Source organism: Nicotiana tabacum, chromosome 2, assembly GCF_000715075.1.
Source record: "Nicotiana tabacum cultivar K326 chromosome 2, ASM71507v2, whole genome shotgun sequence".
Classification (NCBI taxonomy): Eukaryota; Viridiplantae; Streptophyta; class Magnoliopsida; order Solanales; family Solanaceae; genus Nicotiana; species Nicotiana tabacum.
Genome location: NC_134081.1, coordinates 93,581,844 through 93,590,420, shown reverse-complemented (window position 1 = coordinate 93,590,420; position 8,577 = coordinate 93,581,844).

Here is an 8,577-nt window from a genome sequence, read left to right as displayed (position 1 = left end):
AAAAAAGATATAATTAATTTATAATTATAGAATAAATTAATTTATTCTTGTGAATCTAACTTTTAGGGTATGGGTTGAATTTCTTTAGTTTAGTTAGTTTATGTTTAAACTCGTAGGATATGAATTAAAATTTTAGTTTTTAGGATTTGTTCTTGTGAATTGAACTTTTAGGATATGAATTGAACTTTTAGGATATGAATTGGACCTTCTGGATATGAATTGAATTTTTAGGATATAAATTGGTGTACCTAGAAAAATATAATTATCTTGAATTAACTAAAAAAGATATAATTAATTTATAATTGTAGAATAAATTAATTTATTCTTGTTTTATTTGTATAGATGGAACATCGTACTTGGATGTACAATAGGAATTATCCTAATCGGCAGGGATTGCGGGAGGATTTTGTAGAAGGGGTTGATGACTTTATTAGACATGCAATGTCACTTCCACCATACCAAAGTGAAGGAGTAATTAGGTGCCATTGTGTCAGGTGCAATTGTATGAAGTTTAAAAAATCGGAGGAAGTTAAGCTTCATCTTTATAAGAAGGGGTTTATAGAGAATTACTTTGTGTGGACTAATCATGGAGAGATCGATGGTAGCCGTGGGATATTTCATAACATGGTTGTTGGTGAAAGTAGTAGGTCGGTGGAGAATACAAATCTTGATTCTAGAATTCAGGATATGGTTGCGGATGCTTTTGGGATGCACTTCGGGGGTGAGCCCAATGAAAATGTTGAACAAACTCCTAATGATGACGCAAAACGTTTTTATGAATAGTTAGAGGAAGCTAGTCGTCCACTATGTGAAGGAAGTCCACTACAAAAGATAACCCGAAGGCTAGAATGGACTTACAAGAATATTGCAGGCGACCTGAATTATACTTGCAGACAGCAAACAATGGTAAGGTGTTCAAGCCCAAAGCAAGTTACACATTCACTTCGGAGGAAAGACGAAAAATTTGTGATTGGGTTACGAAATTGAATATGCCTGAGGGTTATGCGTCGAATCTTGGAAAAAAAGTAGATATGGAGGTAGGAAAGTTGAGCCATTTGAAAAGTCATGACTACCATGTTTTCATGGAGACCTTAGTGCCTATTGCATTTTGTGATTTGCCTGAAAGAATCTGGAAATCCAAATCCAACAAGAGGTACAAGAGTACACCACCAATACAACATAATTGAGGTTAATCATACGAGGGAGTATGATCGTTATGATCCTTTCATAATTGCACATAACGTTAGGCAAGTGTATTATGCTCCTTATCCATTGCGGCGGAATAAGTCCGATTGGTGGGTAGTAATAAAAACTAAGCATGTAGGTAGGGTGGAAATCGAGAATGTGTTAGATGTTGCACATAAAATCGATATCTCCAGTGTTCACCAAATAATGGACGGTCAGTTAGAAAATAATTTGGAAAATCCTGAACGCATATTGGAAGAATTTGATATAAATGAAGTAACAATTATAGAAAATGAGGACGAAGAATCAAATGATGAAGCTCAAACAAGTGAGGACGAAGAATTCTCGGACGAGGAACATTACGTCGATGAGGATTAAAAAGTTGGTTTTTTAAAAGCACTCTCGTTTTATAGCTAGTTTCTTATAAGATTCAATCTAAATGTGTATTATATTATGCAGATGGCAGGCAAGGGTTAAGGTAACAATGACCCTACTAGTTCTCAGGGTCGAGAAAAGGGTAGGAAGGGAAAGAGGAGGGTAGAAAATAATAGTCCCTCTTGTCCACCCTTTTCAGATATGCCTATGTCTTATCATCCACCACACGGCAATACTGAGCTGCCACAGCATCACGAGCCGTACACCTTCATTCAAACACCAGGTCTTCTATCACAGGGCCATAGGACTATACGTCCGACATACAGTCCAACTGCCTCACAACCATCTGCATCGCAGCCATTTACATCACATCCACATGGATCACATCCCTACATATCACAGCCATATGGATCGCATCCATCCATGTCACAGCCACTCGGGTCACAGCCATCAGTATCACATCCACTTGGGTCGCATCCAGCTATGTCGCAGTCACAGGGATCGCAACCATCTTCATCATCGACTCCATCTATTGCAGGCCTTCACCTACGAGGCAGTAGCTCTGACCCGCCTACACCGTCTTCACATGCCTCTGATACACATGCTTCGGATAGTGATGACGAGGTAGTGCATTATGATCGATATGGAAGGATCATCATAATCCATAAGGGTGATGGGTAAGTGTTATTCATTATTTTTGCGTCTATTGATTTGTAACATTTTTACGAAGATATTAATATTTTTTTATTGTTAAATTGCATGTTTAGGCCGGGTAATAAGATTACGAAGATAATCACCAATGCCATCAGAAAGCTTTATGATGGCCCTTATGCGACTTGGACCGATGGCCCATTCTCGATGAAGGAGCAAATATTCAATCAATTTAAGGTATACATGTTCTTTTAAAAAGTTTAATAATTTATATTTATAATATTTCCATCTAATATTTAACTTTTGAAATACAGAGCAAGTGTGTATGGAAAGCCCGCTATAGCGCGGAAGTGGCTGCAAATTTTCATCATAAAGCTCGCAAGAGATTGGCGGATGCTTTCTCGGATGCTAGAAATAAGAACAAGAGGCCTGGCTGGTTACTTGAGAATTTGTGGAATGATTTGCAAAGGCAATGGCTTACTGCGGAGTTTTTATAGAGGCGCAAAAAAGGAAAGAAAGCTCGCGCATCCGAGAAGGGAGGCTCCTTGCACACTGGAGATGCGATCAGCCTAGGGACAATAAAAAGAAGATTAGTACGTAATTGCTTAAATTATTTTACTTTTCTAAGTATATCTATTCTGTTTATTAAATAAATTAATTTATTTTTATGAAAAGAAGTATGGGAGCCCAATGAGTCATGATGAGCTATTCAAGGAGACGCATATTGTGAAGAAGAAGAAAGAGGGGGATCAAGATAGGTGGGTCGAGGACCGGACCTCGACTGCATATGTAAGCTTTCAATTTTCTTTAAGTATTATAATTTACTTTTATAAAAAAAATTAAAATACTGATTTAATTTAAAATAATATAGGTTCGCTACCAAAGTAACGTGGAGGAATTAATCCGTAGTCATCCAGCTGGTGAATTGGGTGAGCCAACCCAACCTTTGGACGAGGATGCTGAAAGAATATGGTTGGAGTTTGTTGGCGGTCCAAAATAGGGGAAGGTATACGGACTTCCTACTAAACACTTCCATCGCTATAAGTGTGGAATAGGAGGAATAGGGACTTCCTCGCAAGGCGAGCAACTTAATAGGAAGAGCCTCTTCGCTATGCGGGAGACAGTGACAAAGCTCACATCCGAGCTAGAAGCGGCCAAGGAAAGAGAAAGGCTTAGAGATGCTCAATTCCTTAGCATGCAAGCTCAGATCAGAACTCTCTTATCTAGTGGAGCTTTTCCGTTGCCCCAATCTCATGAGTCATCTCCAGAGGGTCGATCTCCACGTGATCGTTCCTCCCGTCCTGCTCGTGATCGTTCCTCCCATCCTCCCTGTGATCTTTCTTCCCGTCCTCCACAAGACCATTCTCTATACCGTCTTGTAAATGAAAGTTCATTAGACGGTGATAATGATGTTGTAGAAAATACCCCTTGACTTTTATATACTTTAAACTAGACAAATAGAACCAGTTTTGAACTAGTTGTAATTAGTTTTAACTTGGTTTTGAATTTTTATGTTCAATTGTACTTTAATTTGTTAGTTTTAAAGTATTTATTGAAAAGTTTGGTTGTTGTGTTGTTGTTGTTGTAGTTATTAGGTGTATTGGTATGCTGGTAGGTGGTGTAGTTGCCAAAACAGACATTTTATGCCAAAATTAAACCTAGAAAAACCGACCAAAGTTGGTCGGTTTTTAATTTAAAAAAACAAAATATTTTCCACACTACCGACCAAAGTTGGTCGGTTAATGAACATTGAATTCCAAAAATTCAACATTACCAACCAATTTTGGTTGCTATTTTGTCTGCACTGTTGAGGTTACCGACCATAGTTGGTCGGTAATGTTTAATTTTAATTATTTTAAAAATATATATATATTTTCAATTACAGACCAAAGTTGGTCTTTTTTTAAAATTTTAATAATTAATAAAAAATATAATTTAGTTAAACCGACCAACTTTGGTCGGTAAAATTAAATTAATAAAATATGTTTCCGACTAAAGTTGGTCGGTAAGCACTTAAACTTGTCAAATGGTCGTTTTAAGCTACCGACCAACGTTGGTCGGTAATTTCCGACCAACTTTGGTCGGTAAGCCATTCCGACCATCAAAATACCATCCACACCCTAATGGTCGCATTTTGGTTGGTAATTGGCCATAACCGACCAACTTTGGTCAGTTTTTTTGGTGACTTCATATTAGAGTTGAAGAAGAAACTTGTTCTTGATTAAGATCTCAAGCAAAAATTACAGCTATTTCGGATTTCACTATTTTTAATTTTATCTATGTTGTAAAGATTGAAGGAGAGACATGGAGCAACGGTAAAGTTATCTCCGTGTGACCTATAGGTCGCGCGTTTGAGCCGTGAAAGCAACCACTTATAATAGTTATATTAGGGGAGACTGTCTACATCAAACCCTTTGGGGTGCGGCTCTTTCCCGAACCTTACGTAAATGTAGGATGCTTTGTTGCCCCATTTACTTTTGTTGTAAAGATCTTTTTTCCAACTTTTGATCACTTATCCTTTTTATGCTGTTTGCTTTTGTTGGGTTTTATATAATAAGAGGCGTGAACGGAAAATGGAGGAAAAAGATTTGGAGGGAAACAAAAAGTTTGAAGTTGTTTCCTTTACTAATGCACTTTGTCCCTCATTGGAAAAAGAAAATAAAATCTTTGTACTTATATAGAGAAGCAAATCTTCTAGCTCTTAAAGAAAATCTTCGCGTTGTCGTCGTCCTCATGTGAACAGGTACTTTCGCACCTATTCAACCCAGACTGTTTGGCTATAAATTCAAAGGACAACTACTTCCTTTGGACCGGACTTTCTGATATTTTTGTTGGAAAATGAGCCTCAGACGTTTAAAGAAGCAATGTCTTCTTCGAAAATACAATATTAGAAAGATGCAGTCAATAGTGAGATAGAATATATATTAAGTAATCATACTTGGGAATTGGTTGATCTTCCTCCAGGAAATAAACCTTTGGGTTCTAAGTGGATTTTCAAAAGGAAAATGAAAGTTGATAGTACTATTAACAAATATAAGGCAAGATTAGTTGTCAAAGGGTTTAGACAATGAAAAGGTCTTGATTATTTTGATTCATACTCACTAGTAACGAGGATTACATCTATTCGGGTATTAATAGCGTTAGCCGTGTATGGTCTTGAAATCCATCAGATGGATATGAGCTTCTTAAATGGAGATTTAGAGGAACAAATTTATATGGAACAACCTGAAGGGTTCATGGTTCCCGAAAAAGAAAAAAAGGTGTGCCGACTTGTTAAGTCACTTTACGGTTTGAAACAAGCACCCAAGTAATGGCATGCGATATTTGACCAAACAATGTTGGCAAATGAATTTAAGATTAATGAGTGTGATAAATGTGTTTATATTAAAAGTACTCCAAATCATATAGTCATTGTATGTTTATATGTTGATGATATGTTAATAATGAGCAAAGACATTGCGGATATAAATGCTACTAAGCGTATGCTTGCTAGCAAGTTTGATATGAAAGAGTTAGTAGTTGCTGATTTAATTCTAGGAATTAAAATTCATAGGACTCCTCAAGGATTAGCATTGTCTCAATCTCATTACGTTAAAATGGTACCGAAAAAATTCAAGTATTTGGATTTCAAAGTTGCAAAGACCCCGATTGATGTAAATGTGGCTCTTATAAAGAATCTAGGTCAAAGCAAATTTCAATTGATTATGCTCGAGTGTTGGAAAGTTTAATGTATATCATGAATTGTACACGACCTGATATAGCTTGTGCAGTAAGTAAACTAAGTCGTTACACAAATAAATTTTTTTTTTTTTTTTTTTTCCGACCAAACTCATTGGATGAAAATGAAACGAGTTTTGGGGTATCTAAAACATACCCAAGATTATGCTTTGTATTACAGTAAGTATCTTGCGGTAATTGAAGGATATAGTGATGCAAATTGGATCATAGGGTCATCAGAAACAAAGTCCACAAGTGGATATATTTTTATAATTGGTGGAAGGGCAGTTTCTTGGAAATTATCCAAACAAACATGCATCGCTCGCTCTGCAATGGAGTCTGAGTTTATAGCTTTAGATAAGGCTGGAGAAGAAGCCGAATGGCTTCGGAATTTCTTGGAAGATATTCCGTTTTGGCCCAAACCAATGGCTCATATATGCATACATTGCGATAGTCAAGCGGCAATAGGAAGGGCTGGAAGTATTATGTACAACGGAAAATCTCGTCACATACGACGAAGACATAATACCGTAAGACAACTACTCTCTAGTGGAATTATCACAATTGACTACGTAAAGTCAAAAGATAATGTGTCGGATCCACTTACAAAAGGCCTAAATAGAGAGGCGGTTGATAAATCATCGAAGGGAATAGGACTATGGCCGAGGACAAGTCACTGTGGCGGTAACTCTACTTAGAAGACTGGAGATCCCAAGATCTAGGTTCAAGGAGATCAAACAAAGTCATCAGTGACGGTTCAACATTGTCAAATAAAATTTTGATCTATTCTCGTGATTAGACAATGTTCAGTACCAAGGATAAAGCATTAAGGGTTTTAATGGTTTCTAAGTTTGATACGGAGTATATCAAATAGTGTATCTATGGGATAACACGTTTAGGAATCACCTATATAAGTGTGAAGTGTAAGTCGCTTCAAGAAAAATTCTGTAAGGCAGTTCTCAACGCACTTATGAACCAGGCAGTGTTCATGGCCGAAACGAACACAACAATGAGAACCAAAGGCGGTTAAAGGGTTGATTGTATGACTTATGGCTGTCTAGGTATACACCAAAGTTCAACGGTTCAAAGATATCAAATCTATCGATTGACCGAGTATATCCGACATAAGTTTACTATGGAAAGTTCAAAGGGAAACCTACTTATCCAGATGCAATTAATCTTTGCTTGTAAATCACACAGTTTTTCATGCATGCATATTTTTAGATATCCATTCCCCATTCATATGGGGGATTGTTGGGTTTTATATAATAAGAGGTGTGAATAAAAAATGAAGGAAAAAGATTTGGAGGGAAACAGAAAGTTTGAAGTTGTTTTCTTTACTAATGCACTTTGTCCCTCATTGGAAAAAAGGAAAAAAAATCTGTGTGCTTATATAGAGAAGCACATCTTCTAGCTCTTAAAGAGTTGGGAAGAAGTCGTGCCTCGCATCATCGCCGTCGCTCGCTCGGCTCGACTTCGGCTTCGGTCAAATGATTGATTAATAATTTTTTGGACCAAATTTATTTTCCATTTTCCGTTATCTATTTTTCTTTTTCCTGATATTTTCGCGGATAATTTCCTAATGCCTAACTGTCGTTTTTGAAATTAAAATTCGAGACCAAACAGAAAAGTTTTCTGTCGAAACAGTACCTCATGTGAACAGGTACTTTCGCACCTATTCAACCCAGATTGTTTGGCTATAAATTCAGAGGTTTGGTCTCACTTTCAAACCACCAAAATTTGTATATTCTCCCCTCTCTTCTGCATTTCTACACTGTTTTTCAAAAGCAAAAACGTAAGCATCAGTGTGGTTACTGCCGATTGTTGAGTTCGACGAAATTCCGTAATTTCCATTGCCGGTATTACAGAATAGTTATTTCGTTCTATCCTGGGAGGAATTAATCCAACAACCTTTGACAACAATGAGGGGATTAAATTCCTTAAGGAAACACAGTGTTCTGTTGGGCTCAGAACGTTATTCATCTGATTCTATTTCTGTCTTTTGTTTCTGCTTTCGTTTTATTTTACAGAAAGTATATTTTCGAATACAGAGACTTAACAGTTTTTACATATGAGAAAGATAAGGTTTGATTGTTTCAGTTTGGTTCCCGCGTGGCTTTAACTTTTTTCTTGTTCTGTCAAATACTGGTAATTTCTCACGAGTGTAACTTTGGAACCATCGTGTATTGGAAAAAGATATTTAGGCATAGTCCTATTTAATTGACCTTTAGCCAGCCACTTTTAGGATGTGTTATAGTTTTCCACTTTTAGTAAAGGATCGAATTGGCATATTGTAACATATGTAAAGCTTGTAAACTTCTAACATGGCGTCGTTCATGCAAGACTATTTATGTTCTTTCAATTTTTAATTATCAGCGAGAATCTCTTTGAAATATATATATCTGAAACAAAGTACAAATTCATTGAGTTCAATTGAAGGTGCACTTAATTAATTTGTTTTCTTACAAATATCTATTTCTTAAGCCGCCCTATATGACTAGTGATGCATCTGTGTGGATAGAAATAAAAGTCGGATTCCTCACTATTTTCATAATTCTTCTTGATTTTGATTGATAGATTTTACGACAAATAAAAGTACCGTTTTGACTGCTTCTCAAAATTCTTTTTTGGTCGCCTTCACAGCACATT